This window comes from Miscanthus floridulus, chromosome 1 (assembly GCF_019320115.1).
Source record: "Miscanthus floridulus cultivar M001 chromosome 1, ASM1932011v1, whole genome shotgun sequence".
NCBI classification, from domain to species: Eukaryota; Viridiplantae; Streptophyta; class Magnoliopsida; order Poales; family Poaceae; genus Miscanthus; species Miscanthus floridulus.
In genome coordinates, this window is record NC_089580.1 from 143649429 (window position 1) to 143665541 (window position 16113).

Sequence of the window (16113 nt, forward strand, 5' to 3'; positions counted from 1 at the left end):
AAACTATGGCCTCTTTTTCTAACCTTAGCAAAACCTATGCAAAAAGATAAACTATATAAATGTGCTACTACGGTTTTGCTAGTGTGTTGCTATCTCTACCACAAAAGGAGTGATGCAAACAATGTAAATGCGTAAGCTAAAGAGTAAGGTAGAGATATGCAAACTCCCATCGATGACTCCAGTATTTTTACCGAGGTATCGAGAAACACGCAAGCTTTCCCCTAGTCCTCGTTGGAGCCCCTAGCAAGGAATCCCTCGCAAGGGCTAAGCTCCCAGTCGGGTAACTCCGTGGATAGCCTCGGGCCTTCCCCACGCGTAAGTGGGTCTCCGACGTGCCTTTCGGCAAGCCTCTCCCAGATGCTCCTCACCGTATTCACTATCAAGCTTCCGGCCGAACCGCCGCGGGTCTTGTTCCCTTTGGTACACGGTGGCGGCCACACCACAAACATGGTTGGTGTGATCTCGCAAGACTATAGGCCCCTCCAATGTACAATAATGGTGCGCGCAAGCACCGAGTGGTAAGAGGTATGCAAACCTCACTAAACACTAGGCCTAAACCTAGAGCAAGTGCATAAGTGGTGGTCTAATCAACTTAAGCACTTCGCAAAGCACCTATGCTAATCACCTAATGAATCACCAAGCACTATGAAAGTGGAGATCACTAAAATGGTGTATCAACACCCTTGGTATATTTCCTCAGCTCTCCACATCTTAAATGGCTAGTTGGGGGTCTATTTATAAGCCCCACCGAGAAAGTAGCCGTTGGGGGTGAAACCTAGCTTTCTGCTACTGACCGGACGCGTCCGGTCGTCCCGACCGTTAGATCGTGCGCGTTGATCGGACGCACTGTCGAGTTCGGTCACTATTGATTAGACACGTCTGGTCACGTTGTCGCCGCTCTGGAACCTCTCTGGACTCGATCGGACGATGCAGTTCCAGCGTCTGGTCGATCATCCGCCAGCGTCCGGTTAGTGCCGAGCTATTGTCGCGATAGTGAACAGTGTCATCGTTGCGTCCGGTCGCTTCAATTCTCAGCGTCTGATCGCTGCTGCTGACGCTTGCTGTTGCTGATCATCTTGATCGGACATGTCCAGTCACCTCTGTGAAGCTCGTTTCTTCGTGATCTTACGTCCGGCTTGGTTCCTATCTTCGTGCTTGAACTTTGCTTGATATCTTGGGTCTTCGCTTATACTTCTAGGGTCTTGTTTATGGTGTTGATCGTGAGATCGTCATGTCACCTTTGTCTAAGTCACGTCTTGCACCCTATTCAACTACAAAATAATTACTTACAAATTCATTAGTCCAATTTGGTTGTGTTGGTCATCAAACACTAAAATCCAAAGTAAATGGGCCTAGGGTCCATTTTCCTTACAAACTCGATGTTCGGCCTTAAGCAAACTTGTTCACTAATTAGAGATCTACAACATTACTTAAGGGCCCAACATCAAAAACTTGATGGGTTTAAAGATTTAGGACTTCAAAATCAGGTACATGGCACTACAAACTGAAATCCATTTTTAGAGTTTTGAATTGGTTTTGCTTAAACAACTTTGGGAATTAATTAGGGACTACTTATTAATTAAACATCACAACTAATTACACATTAACAAAGCTTAAACATACTACCAACCAATGCAACAAAAGTTGGAAAATCTTTATTTATAAAAATTCATTTAATAAATCTCCAAATATTGAACTTAATACTGGTATTCAGGGACATGCAAGAATTGACTAAGTATGAAAATCAGTAATGAATTCAATCTTTGAGCTCAAATTTGAACATGCTTGACTTATAAACATCATCAAACTTTGATTTCATATGAAAGCACACACTTTGCACAACAAAGCTTATTTTAGCAAAATTTTCATTGTTTAGGCAAATTATTAATCTATAAATTCACAAAGAACCTTAATCACTATTATTGCTAACATTTCATGTATCATATAAAACACCACAAATGCAACATGAACATGCTATAATTGAAACACGAAATGCAGAAATGACATGATACTTGGTGATTATGCTTGATGATGCTCGTGATCAAAATTTTAATTATCCCTTAACATCTAGGATGTTATAGCAGCTCTAGTAGGTACAGAGGTAGCAAGAGCATGAAGCAACATGAGTATCTTGTGTGTATCAGTATGCTAAGAGCCACCAGTACTCTGAGAGACACCACTAGTAGTCACACTACTAGGACCCTATGAGGGACGCCCACCTCGGCAAGACTGAGCCTGCTGCCTCTTCTTCTTATAACAGTGAGCCTCGGTATGTTCATCTCTATCACAATGATCACAATGAGGGCCACCTGAACTATGAGTCCTAGAGCCAGAAGCCACTGAAGAAGGCACTTTGGGAGAGGAACCAACAATTCCTAAGGATGTAGACGGAGCAGCTAGAACTAAAGAGGAGGTTGACTAAAGCAGACCAGCAAAATGAAGGCAACTCTGCTCATTACGAACAACAGCAAGAGCCTCCATCAGAGACACACATGGCTCATGAGCAAGTAACTGAGCATGAAGAGGCTCAAAGTCAGCACAATATGAGTCAAGAAGTCATAGGTGCGACGGAGCTCAAGGTGGCTTTGTTGCTTTCTGCAGGAATCACAAGTGGCTGGACACAACAGAGGGACAAGAGTGTCAAGCTCATGCCATACTGCAGATAGCTGTCAAAAAAATCATTAACTGAACTGTCACCCTACTATAAGAACTGCTCTTGATGTAAGGCGACAATATAGATGGACTGACCTGATGGCTCATAGCGCTAATGAAGAAAGACCCACATTTGAGAAGCATGATCAAGTTGAACAACATCTATAGCCAGACGCTCATCCATACTAGCAACTAGAACAACCCTAGCACGAGCATCCCCATCCAACCATGTTCGATAGGCCTAAAAATAAGAAATATAGAGGCTAGATCATCATCATAAGCTTCTCGTAGCTTATTTTGGTGAGCTTTTATGTAGGATTCACCAGCTGCACTAGAGGAGTAGACAAGGGTGGTCAAGGCAGCTCACCACTGAGAAACTACAAAAGTCAAAGACCACACATTTGCAACCGCATACGAGGAACTCAATCACGACAATTGGTGCCATTGAAAAGTACTAGACAACATGAAACTTGAGCACAACCAATAGAGGAAGAAACAGGAGGGGATGCCATCCTCTATTTTTTTACCCAAAGCTCAACAACGAAAAGGAGAAGAGCACAAGCTCGCCAGTGTGAGGGGACATAGAACAAACAGCACACCGGAGTAGCAGCAACAAATGGGACAGCGGGCCACGCAAGGCACGAGCGAGCATGGGCGCGCATGAGCGCAAGCGGCGCAAGTGGGAGAGCCACGGTGCTGGAGGAGCTAGGGCACGCTAATAGACATGAGCGTGTGGGCAAGGAGGGCCACACCAATGAGCAGGCCATGAGCAGGAGTAGCAGCAAACGAGTGGCTTCAGCAGATTGCAGCTGGCGCTGCATAGGAGAAGACATGTAACTACATAGGAAAGCCACGGATGGGCCACAACCAAGCAACAATGTGATGAGACAAGCCCCGCCGGCGGTAGCAGCTCAATAGCGGGGACGAGGTAACCCTAACCCTAACCAGAAGAACCTGCTCTAGATACCATGTTAGAGTGAAGAAATGAACTCTATATACAGTAGAAGGGGTTGAAGCCCAATATGTGTACATATACAATATATACATAAAAGCCTTTATAGATATGGGAATATACAGACATACACATATATCTCTAACAGGTCTTACTCTTACCTTAAGTTTGTGGTTTACATTTTGAATAAGCACTTGTTGCTATCTTTTATGTTGATGTTGAAGACCATCCATTTACTCTGCAGCAGCTTCAAGCCCATAAATTTATACTTACACCTCCAATTGTGAGTTCAATTTTCTTATCCACATTTCATTGCTTTTTAATTCAGTATCACAAGTTTGCCAAACAAATATGGTTTAGTGATTCAATATGTGATGACTATCTGTAACTTGTGCTTGTGGGTGATCAGGCTATTGCTCTAATTGCCTTTGTGGGCATAATTTTTATTCTAATAGGCACTATGCTAGATTTGCACATCACTGCCAGCATCATCACTGTCGGATTTGTGAGAACCAGCAGTGATGTACCTTCACTACCGGTTATAAGCTTGAAAATGGAAATATGATTGGGGTTGGGCAAAAACCGGTAGTGAAGGACCACATCACTGCCGGTTTGTGGCTTGAACCGACAGTGTTTTGGCGGGCACTCATCACTATCGGTTTAAGCCAAGAGCCGACAGTGATTGGGCTCTATCACTATTGGTTCTAGCTAAGAACCGACGGTGATAAGCCTACAATACAAAAAGGCTACAACCATCCTCTCCTTCCTCCTCTCTTCCATCTTGAGAACAGAGGCACGCATTTGGACCCTTCCCTCCATTGTTGCGGCTGCTCTTCAGCATGAAGCTAGTGCTTGGATTTTGAAGAATGGCTTGATCTTTTTGCTTTAAGGTTAGTAACAAACATCTAGCCCTTTGATTTTGTTGCTTAATTAGCTTCATTTTGATGGCTACATTGCTTGATTCTCATTCTAGTTCTTTCTCCATTCTAGAGAGCACTTTTCCAATTGGATATTTGTGCAAGGCTCAAATTGTGATGAATCCATCATCCAAAAGGTTGGTGTCTATGAACACATTTAAATTCCTAGCTAATTATTCCATGGTGGTCAAGATCATCATTGTTAGTATGTGATGCTATAATTAGTTCTTAGAAGTAGAGTAGAATAGTTGTTCTTCAATATTGTGCAATAATAGTTTTTTACTACGATTTTTAATTTACAGGGCCGGGGCTACCAATTTCAATTTTCTAATAATTAGTGTACAATAATGTTTTCCAAAAATGGTACTTTCAAGCTATAATTGTTGTTCATGAAGCTCGATTTCTAATTAATTCTTTGTAATTACTATCTTAGTATTTTTTTGCGCAGAGATGGATCAAGAGTGGATGAATCTGTCTTGAACGGACAAGCGGTACATGCGTGGCATCAGCCAGTTTATCACCGATGCCAAAGCCCATGCTGGGAATGGGAATCCTGTGTTCTGCCCATGCAAAGATTGCAAGAATCAAAGGAACTTTCGTCAAATTGAGTCTATACAATCGCACTTGATTACCAGGGGGTTGATGCCATACTATACGATATGGACTATGCATGGCGAGGTTGGTGTGAATGTTCTGTAGGAAATCAATGATGATGTGGACATGCCTGACGTAGCCATCCACGATGCTGACGAGGAACCCAGTGTCAACACAGAACCTATGGCCACAATTAATAATGTGTTTAGGAACACGCTAGCTGACGACACCAAGGATAATGATGGCATTTCTCAGCTGCTATGTAATGTAGAGACCGGATGTCTTAGTGAATGATAGCTGAGAAAGCTAGAGAAAATGAGACAAGATGGCAAAACACCATTGTATAGGAATTGTCCAATGAGCAAACTAGAAGCCAACATCATATTGTTAGAGTTCAAATCGACAAATGGATTGAGCGATAAAGGCTTCGATCAGTTGTTAGGTATAATAAGGAAAATGCTCCTAGAAAAAAATGAGTTGCTAGAAAAGACATACTTGGCCAAGCAAATGATCTGCCCCATCGGCCTCAAGGTTGAAAAAATCTACGCGTGTTCCAATGATTGTATATTATACCGTGGAGAAAAATACAAAGACTTGGACAAGTGCCCCAAGTGTGAAGCTCCACGGTACAAGAAAGGACCGTTAGATAAGGGTACCTGGACTAGAGGAGGTCCCATAAAGGTTGTTTGGTATTTCCCTATAGCTCCCCGGGTGCATAGGTTGTTTGCATGTGCAAAGTCAACCAAGCTGTTGCGCTGGCATGGCGAAGAGCGTAAGAAAGATACAATGATGAGGCACCCCACCAATGGGCATGACTGGAGGACTGTAAATACTATGTTCTATAAGGACATCGGTGGAGAGGTAAGGCACCCTTGGTTTGCTTTGAGCACAGATGGGATGAATCCTTTCGACCAGGTTAGAAGCAATCATAGCACCTGGCTAGTGCCGCTCTGTATATACAACTTTCCACCTTGGGTCTGTATGAAGCGGTCGTACATCCAAATGCCACTACTGATCCAAGGGCCAAGATAACCTAGGAATGACATCGATGTATTTCTGAAACCAGTGATCGATAAACTAGTGGAGATGTTTGAAAAGGGTGTGCTGGATGTTTGGGACAAGTACAAAAAGGAACATGTCACGATCAAGGGAGTACTTATCGCTACAATCATCGACCTGCCAGGTCAAGGTTCATTGTCCAGAGAGAAGACAAGGCTATACTAGATGTGTCGAGTGCTTAAATGACACCAATGCGGTAAATCTACCAAATAACTCAAAGATAGTTTATATGGGACACCGTAGGTTCCTACCTAAGGATCATCCTTACCGCAGGAACAGAAAAGATTTCAACGGTACTATTGAGAAACACTTAGCTCTAAAATATCGAGACAGGCCTGCGATACTTTGAGAACTCAACAAACTGGAGGCTATCCTTGGGAAGGGGGACAATGCAGTAGCAGCGCCTGATGGGAGCGTTTGGAAGAAAAAATCGGTTTTCTAGAAACTACCTTACTAGCCATTTCTGAGTGTACGCCACTGTCTTGATCCCATGCACATCACTAAAAACATGTGTGCTAACACTCTTAACACCTTGATCGACACCGGGGGGGACATCGAAGGATTCACTAGCCACACGCCTGGACATGCAACACTTGGGAATCAGAAAGGAGCTGCATCCCATGGAGCTAGAGAATGGCCAGTTCGAACTTCCGGTTGCGTCATGGACATTGAAGAAGGAATAAAAGCGTGCACTTATTTCTTTCTTCAATGAACTCAAAGTCCCGATGGGCTACTGTGCGAACCCAAAGAGGCTAGTGAATATGAGAGAACTCTAGTTCAACTATGGCCCTATGAAGGCCCATGACTGTCATGTCATTATGACTTAGCTGCCCCCTCTTGCCCTGCATGGTATCCCCCCCAAAGGTCCGCACCCTAATTATAAAGCTTTGCTTGTTCTTCAACGCGATCTCAAAAAAGGTCATTGATGTGTCCACGCTAGAGCAGCTACAGCGGGACATAGCCAAAACTCTTGTTAGGCTTGAGATGCATTTTCTACCGACTTACTTTGATATCTCATTGCATCTGCTCATTCATCTTGTTGACTAAATTAGAGCCCTTGGCCCAATGTACCTGCATCAGATGTTCCCTTTCGAAAGATTGATGAAAGTTTTCAGGAGGTATGTTAGGAACAGATTCAGGCCAGAAGGGGGCATGGCTGAAGGATGATCAACAAAGGAGGCCATTGAGTTCTGCACATATTATCTGGACATCAAAAGGGTCGGAGTTCTAGAATCTCATCACGAGGGAAGACTACGTGGCAAAGGAATGATCGGGGAGAAATCTGTTATAGTAGACGACCCTGTTTATTTTAGATAGACATAGTTCGCTATTCTCCAGCAAGCCAAGGGTGTGATGCCATACATTGACGAGCACAGGCAATCGCTGCAAACTCTGTATCCGAGCAGGTCATAGGCTTGGCTGGATAAAAACATAAGGAGGAATTTGTCAGCTGGTTGCGACGTCGCTTGCTTGAAATAAAGTTGGGTAATCAACTGGATGCCTTAGCCAAGGAGCCTTTGAGTACATATCTTAAGTACTAAGGGTATGAGATCAATGGATTCATATTTTACACAAAAAAGCAAGATGGAAAGAGCACATACCAAAATTATGGTGTTCGTTTTGATGCTCACGACAAAAACGGCAACGTGCAAGCGACATACTATGGTTTCATAGAGGAGATATGGGAGCTAGCCTATTGTCTGTTGAAGGTAGCTCTTTTTGCTGCCAGTGGGTCTGACTCAAGGAAATAAACACTAACAGTGAAGGGTTCACTACTGTTGATCTCACTAAGACCACATACAGAGACGACCCCTTCGTCCTTGTAAGAGATGTTATGCAAGTCTTCTATGTAAGGGACAACAAGACAAAAGGAAGGCTAAAAGTAGTCCTAGAAGGGAAAAGGAAGATTGTCGGTGTCGATGGAGTGACGGACGAAGAAGACTACAGGGGCTATCAAGAAATGCATCCATTCGGGGCAAACGTACCCCTACCTATCCTTCAAGAGGGTGACGAACCTACTTACGTATGAATTGATCACAATGAGGCCCTCATTGTTGATGCACCTAAAGATAGTTAGATTATTGTTAACTATGTAATCATTATGCAGACGTTGTATCAATAATTCGCACTGAATATTTAATTTATATTTTGTGCGCGTCTCTACAATTTAATTATTGACTATGTAATCAAATATTAAGATGATGTTCACAAACACTATCATTTAATAATTATAGACCATTAATTAATTATCATAGAATTAAATAATCAAGACATAATTTTTTGTGTTATTTTAGAATATAAACTAACTGCATTATTTCTATTAATAAAGAAAGAAAGAAAAGCAAACTAACCGAATTCTCTATCCAAGTTCAACGGTTAAGGCCGCACACTATGTACTCTAAGACCCGCGCTCGAATCCCAGACGGGCCAAACTTTTTTGATTTTGCATTTATTATTTAGTAGTGCATTACAATGGGATAAAAGAAAAAAATAAAATCATTCTAACCAAACTCCCTATCCTAACTCAGCGGTTAAGGTCGCGCACTCTCGACCCCATGACCCACGCTCGAATCTCAGGCGAGCCAAACTTTTTTATATTTTTTACTAAAAGATGGCGGCAGGGCCCTTCACTACCAGTTTTGGTTTTAAAACTGGAAGTGATAGCTTCTATCATAGTCGGTTGCTCAAACCGACACAGAAGGCCCAATTCACTATTGATTTTTAAACTAAAACCAACAGTGATGTGTAGATGTTTTAAACTAAAACCAACAGTGATGTGTAGATGCTCCTCACATGCCAACAGTGCTCCCATGACCACAACAGTTGGAACACTGCTCCCACCTACCCCGACAACTTTAGTTCAGAAATAAAAATGTACCACAACTGCTAGCCCCTATAAAATGGTCCTCGGCCAGGAGCTAGCCTCTCCATGCATGTTGGTTTCAGCCAGGCCTTATCAGCCATGATACAATGTTTTCCTCTTACAACAAGCCGACAGTGATGTCCATGCCCCCCTATATAAAATAAACTATCAGCCACATACATCTATCCCACCCACCCACAAACTCTCTCAGTTTTATTTCTCATGTTTCACTCTCACTTCTCAAGACATCCACTCTCTCTCTACGTGATTTGGTCATGGCTCCTGTATTTTAAATGGTATTGATATGTTGTCTTCTCCAATATTCTATCTATATTCATTTGATCTATATTTATATTCATGTTTCTTTGCATTCTACATTCATATATACTATTATTCCTTGCATTCGGTCTATATTTAATTATGTTGCCACATTTTACTTGGAAGAATTTTTTGTGCATATATTTTATGTTCATATTTTTTTTGTATTTTATCGATCAGGTGGTATGAACAACGGACCTCCCCCACCACAAGAACTAGGTTTCCACCCTAGCAATGACCCATTTGCTCCTAATGTGGCCATTCCATGGTTCCCTGTTCCAGCTATTGTATGAAATATTTTCCAACATCTTTTGTTTTTTTATGCTAACAAATAAGTGTAATTAGCTTAATATCATTGTTGCATGCATATATGTCGCAGACTATATCCCCAATAGATTGGCTGCGAACAGCACTTAGCTGGTTCTTTATCTCAGACATCGTCGAGAACACGGCATCTAATACAAGTGGTCGGCTATGGACGTGTGAACTCAGTTTTTTCATCCCTGTGAGGGGTTCAAATCATCGGAACCATATCTATAGGATGGGAATACAGAGCCCGGACGTGATAAGCGTCCAATTAAGTACCGTGCGCATCTGTTTAGAGGCACTTTGACATATTTGCTATGATGTGCCTGATTTCTCGCACTTCAAGGCACTTGCTTTGAATGCTGGTGATATCCCTGTCCCGCAAGCAAGCGAATGGTTTGCGAGCTACAACCATGCGGATGTGGTAAAATGGTCATTTATACCTGAGTCGTGGTTATTTGTTGTTTATTATTGTAATAACATTCTCTAATTTTTTTATTTTTCTCTGCATGCAGATTGCGCTCCAGGACCATACCTATGCTGCATGTGGCTTATGGGTTGTTCTAGACCAAGCTACAGAGCAACTCGGGTATGATTGGGACTTCTGCAATGAAAACCTCGGCCAGCTCACTATAGAAGGACGCCAGTACTGCATAAGGATTACTAACAGGGGCAGTGGTCGATCAGTAGGTTACATCTATGGCTAGCTATTCTTTTGGTATTGTGAGGCACAAGAGAGTGCACTCATACGGGTATTGGACTTTATCGATACAAGCGGATACATAATCCATGACATCAATTACTATATATAGCTATAGAGGCATGTTAGTGTGCATGGCCCGATTGATCCCGACGGTGATTTCGATAGTAATTAATGTTTATTTAGCTAGGTTTTTAAGGTCGCAATTTAACTGGGTTCTAATTTTAATATGTACGGCTTTGTGTGTTTAATTATTGTCATGCATGTAATTCGTGTAATATTTGTTGGGCAACTAGAAATATACATTCTGGTGTTGTATTAGTCTCAAAATTATTCTTAGGCTTGCACATGCCATGTGTGAAGGAAACACGAAGTTTGGGATTTTCCGGAGATGGTTTGCTACTTTCTGAGGTTTAATTGAATTTCCGGACGACGACACCGTTTAATTATAGGTTGAACTGAGTCTACCCACGAAAGGATCTAGAATGGTGCCAAACTTTTACACAGGCTCTAATATGCCCTAGGGATAAGAATTTTGTGGAGGTAGATAAAAAATCTATTGGGTCCAAGATGAAATTCACCCTCGTCTGTCTCATTCGGCATAGAGAAAAATATAATAAATAAAAAAAGATCAGAAAAACCTCAGATCTTGTGTGGGGTCTTAATTTAGGTGTACATGCTTGTCAAAAAAATTCAAGTCATTTCGACATAGGCGAAGTATACATGCTTCACAGAGGTACGCGTGCCCTTTCATCGAACCATGACTATACACATAGATTATCAAGGTTTCTGTGGTTCATAGGCATTCTGGTGTTGTATTGGTCTCAAACTTTTTCTTAGGCTTACACATGCCATGTGTGAAGGAAACACCAAGTTTGGGATTTTTTGGAGATGGTTTGCTACTTTCTGAGGTTTAATTGAATTTCCGCGCGACGACACCGATTAATTACAGGTTGAACTGAGTCTACCCACAAAAAGTTCTGAAATGGTGCCAAACTTTTACACAGTCTCTAATGTGCCCTAGGGATAAGAATTTTGTGGAGGTGGATAAAAAAATCTATTGGGTCCAAGATGAAATTCACCCTCTTTTGTCTCATTCAGCACACATAAAAAATATAATAAATAAAAAAACTGATCAAAAAACCTAAGATCCTATGTGGGTCTTAATTTGGATGTACATGCTTGCCAAAAAAATTTCAAGGCATTCAACATAGGCGGAGTATACATGCTTCACAGAGGTACATGCGCCATTTCATCGAACCATGACTATACACATAGGTTATCAAGGTTTCTGTGGTTCATACGCATTTCGGTGTCGTATTGGTCTCAAACTTTTTCTTAGACTTGCACGTGCCACATGTGAAGGAAACACCTAGTTTTGGATTTTCAAAGATGATTTGCTATTTTCTAAGGTTTAATTGAATTTTCGTGCGACGACACCAATTAATTATAGGTTGAACTGAGTCTACTCACGAAAAGATCTAGAATGGTGTCAAACTTTTACACAGGCTCTAATGTACCCTAGGGATAAGAATTTTATGGAGGTGGATGAAAAAATCTATTAGGTCCAAGATGAAATTCACCCTCGTTTGTCTCATTCAGCACACAGAAAAATATAATAAATAAAAAAACTAATCAGAAAAAACTAAAATCATGTGTGGGGTCTTAATTTGGGTGTACAAGCTTGCCAAAAAAATTTCAAGCTATTTCGACATAAGAATACATATGCTTCTATTTATTCAGTATATAAAAGATTTTTTTAATATATATAAACATCACTGTCGGTTTCAAAAAACCGGCATTGATGAGAATAAACCGACAGTGATACTGGTTATCACTGTCGGTTTATTTTTGAAAATCGAAAGTGATAAATACAAAATTAAAAAAAATTATGCCAGCCCTCGGGTTCGAGCTCGGGTCTCAGGCTGCAGAGTTCAGAGACTTAACCGTTGCGCTAGTATAGGATGTGTGCAAAGGGTTATTTACTTTTTCCTTTTGACATTTAGGCCGCTTAAAAAATTATAAAATAGAACAAAAAAATTTGGACCGCCTGGGACTCGAACACGGGTCTTGGGGGCTAAGTTGAGGGGTCTTAACCGTTGTGCCAGTAGAAAGAGTTCGAAAGAAAACGAAAACTTATCCTACTTAACACCTAAGTTAACACCTAACTGCTATACAACATCACTGTCGGTTAGGGGAATGACCCGGCAGTGATATACCCATCACTATCGGTTTGCAAGCAAAACCAGTAGTGATGAACTATTTCCCAAAATAAATTAATAATTTATAAAATAGAACAAAAAAAATTAGGCCGCCTAGGACTCGAACATGGGTCTCGGGGGCTAAGTTGAGGGGTCTTAATCGTTGTGCCAGTAAGAGGAGTTCGAAACAAAATGGAAACTTATCATACTTAACACCTAATTGCTACAGCACATCACTGACGGTTTGGAGAGTGACCTGGCAGTGATGCACCCCATCACTGTTGGTTTGCAAGCAAAACCGGCAGTGATGAACTACTGCTATAAAAGTGGCGTGGGTTAAAATTATCCCAATTCATTTCAACCTCGCGCCAACCCCTCCCGTCGCACCGCCAGAGCACCACCCCACGCCGGAGCACCGCCCCACGCCGTCCACCGCCCCACGCTAGAGCACTGCCCCACGTCGTCCACCGCCCTAAGCTAGAGCACCGCGCCGTCCATGCCAAGCCGAAGCACCACGCTGTCTGGAGCACCGCGCCGTCCATCCCACCACCGAGGCCTTTAGGAGCACGCGAACAGCTGCTTTCCCACCCTCATGGTGAGTGCGTGGCTCACTACCCGCTATGTGTCTGATGAAATGTCCCACAACTGCTTACTTGAATCAGTTTGATCATGCAGTGTGTGTTGTCATATAGTTTGATCATGCAGCTGTGAATGCTAGAACCTAGGTTTGCCACATAGTGTGTACTATCCGTTTCTGGACGTATTGCTAGTAAGTAGTACATTGTTACTTAATAGCATGTTGCTCAGCTCTATTAATCAATATACTGATAAGAACAAAAGCGTAATTTTATTTTTGGTTACCAGGATAAACATAGCAGGGACTCGTAATACTTGACAGAAATTGCTCTCTGAATGTTAATGGTAGTTTGTTTTTGGAGTACTTGCATTTTCTCTGTGAAACAAACTTACGTTTTCTCTGTGAAACCATCTTATGCATCATTGGAGCTTGGCCGGATACATATGTGAAACCAATGGCTGGCCTCACCTCGTAGCTTGCAATTACAACTGTGCTCCCATCAGGCGGATACTCAATGTTTTTGGAACTGTGCCACCGATGCTTAATGTTTTTGGATGTGAGGATGGAGTATATATACTTTAGACCTATAGAACTAATATATGTCCAAACTTGTCATGGAATTCTCCATGCTATCAGCATAAAGATGCATAATTATTAACTTATGCAAGATTATAAGTAATACATAGTTATGTAGCCCTATGCATTAAACTAGGAATATTTTCCAACAATCCTATCTTATTATGAGTTTTTGCATGTCACTTTCCTGGGATAGTATGAGATGCATATTTGCCCCTACCAACCATATAAGTTTCAGATCAAAGTGTCACTAATTTGGAAAGATGCTTACCTGCACTAATACTTGTGAAAGAACCTCACGTCGATGGTTGGGGGATTTATAGTGAGACTGAAGACTCTGAGACATCTCTAGGAGTATATCCAAAAGTCTTAAACTGGCTCTCTAAATCATCATTTGGTTTTTAACGAATAAAAAATATTCTTTATATCTTTCCTACATCTAACAACTATTACTAAGGCACGTGAATAGTTGTTTTCTAAACACTCCTATCTATGCAATGGTTGTGTGTTATTCGTAAATATATTAAATTGTATAAGAATACATCATATTTGAATAACAACCTAATTTACTTAAATGTATAGGCAACCATGGCATGGTATGTAGTGCATGTTCATCACATGCCTGGGATTTATCGAACCTAGGAAGATTGCTATGCTCAAGTCAATCGCTAACCTGGTAATTTGCACAAAAAATACAACACAGAAGCTGAAGCTTTGAGGGCCTACTATAGTCATCCGGCCTACCTTGCAAACCATGGGCAACTGGCCTACTATGGTCCAATGAATGCAAACCATGGCCATCCGCTGGCACTGGAGGTCGAAGAGAAGCCACCCGCCGGAGATGTGAAGATTAGGAGAAATGCTCCTTGGTCATGGAAAGATGTCATGCTTTTATTTATGGCTATGGTCATTGCTTTTCTTATTTGGAAGTTGATGTAGGCTTAGTTTCATAGAACAGTAGGTGGACTTTGTTGTATGTGGTCAATCAAACAATGAATTTGTTCTAGGTGAACATATGCTATTATTTGACTTTGGTGTATGTGGACTTATTATTAGACTTTGCATTAAACAAATTATATATATATATGAACATATGCTATTAGTAGTTGTCCATGGCCAAAACTAACCACGATCATGTCACAGCCATGACTCATCATCGCCTGTTACCCCATCGCCGAAGAACAGATCGACAACAAGAAGTGACTGATATCGCTGGGACAGGAGAGCCGCATGATCCAACAAATGGTGACGGTGTCAATCAAGTCGGTGAGAACGAGCAGCCATGGACCTCGTCTGGCCTGCTCGATCTGGGTCAAAATGATCAAGATGGCCAGGTAACTTTGGTATCATGTGACTATGTAGCCACACACGCTAATCAATTGAGAGGATCGTAGCTTACTTGGTGTCTCTAGCAGGAGCCTCCGTCGGCCGAGGAGCCAGAGGGTTTGGGTAGCAGGAAGGCTAGATCCAAGCGAGGCATGTCAAAGATTCCTTTTGGTAGGAATGCACATTGGCACATTACTGAGTTCGATGAATTCGGGGATCCACTCTCACCGCCTATAGCTTTGACCAAATACAAGACTATCCTCAGGTTACTTGTTAGGGACTTCATCCCGATTAGGACAGGAAGTGGATTGGGAAAGATGATGACCGGTGGAGGGTTCACGAAAGGGAGAAGGATTACATATGGGATGTCAAGATCCTAGAGTATTTCACTTTCCCAACCGAGTATGATAGGGAGTTAGTCAAGAAAAAAGCAAGAGAAATCATGGGGACATGCTTCAGGAATTTCAAGAGGACATTGTACAAGAATTTTGTCCTCCAAAATAAAGAGCCAGATTTCGATGGTGGACGGTTTAGCAAGCAGAAGGACTTCTGGCAGGATTTCAAGGAATATAGGTTATCTAAGGAGTACTTAGCACTGAGCAGGAAGAATAAGGAAAACTCGTAGAAAGCGATGAATCCTCATCATCTCGGCTCTCGTGGCCATGCCAAAAAGATGCAAGAATTTGAAGCAGAACTTCAAAAGATGGATCGCCTTGCTGAGGAAGGCGTTCAGGTTGAGACAACCAATTGGGAGCCCAGATCGGTATTATACTGTATGGGGAGGAATGTACGGCACGCCAAGGATGGGAGCTTTAGCTCCAAAAATGAACCCATGAGCGAACTCATCTAGAGGATCTCCCAGGTAACTGAGGAGGTGAGGCAAGGGACTCACACTTCTAATAGGGAGAAAGACGTGCTCACCCAAGTACTCAGAACCAAGGAGCACCCTAGTCGCACTAGATGAACCGGTGTTGTTCCTTGGAAACTAGCATTCCCCCAAGAATCTAACACTTACCGGAGCCGCTCGAGGGTAGAGCGGAACAGGAGGCAGAGTATTTGAGGCGACTAAAAG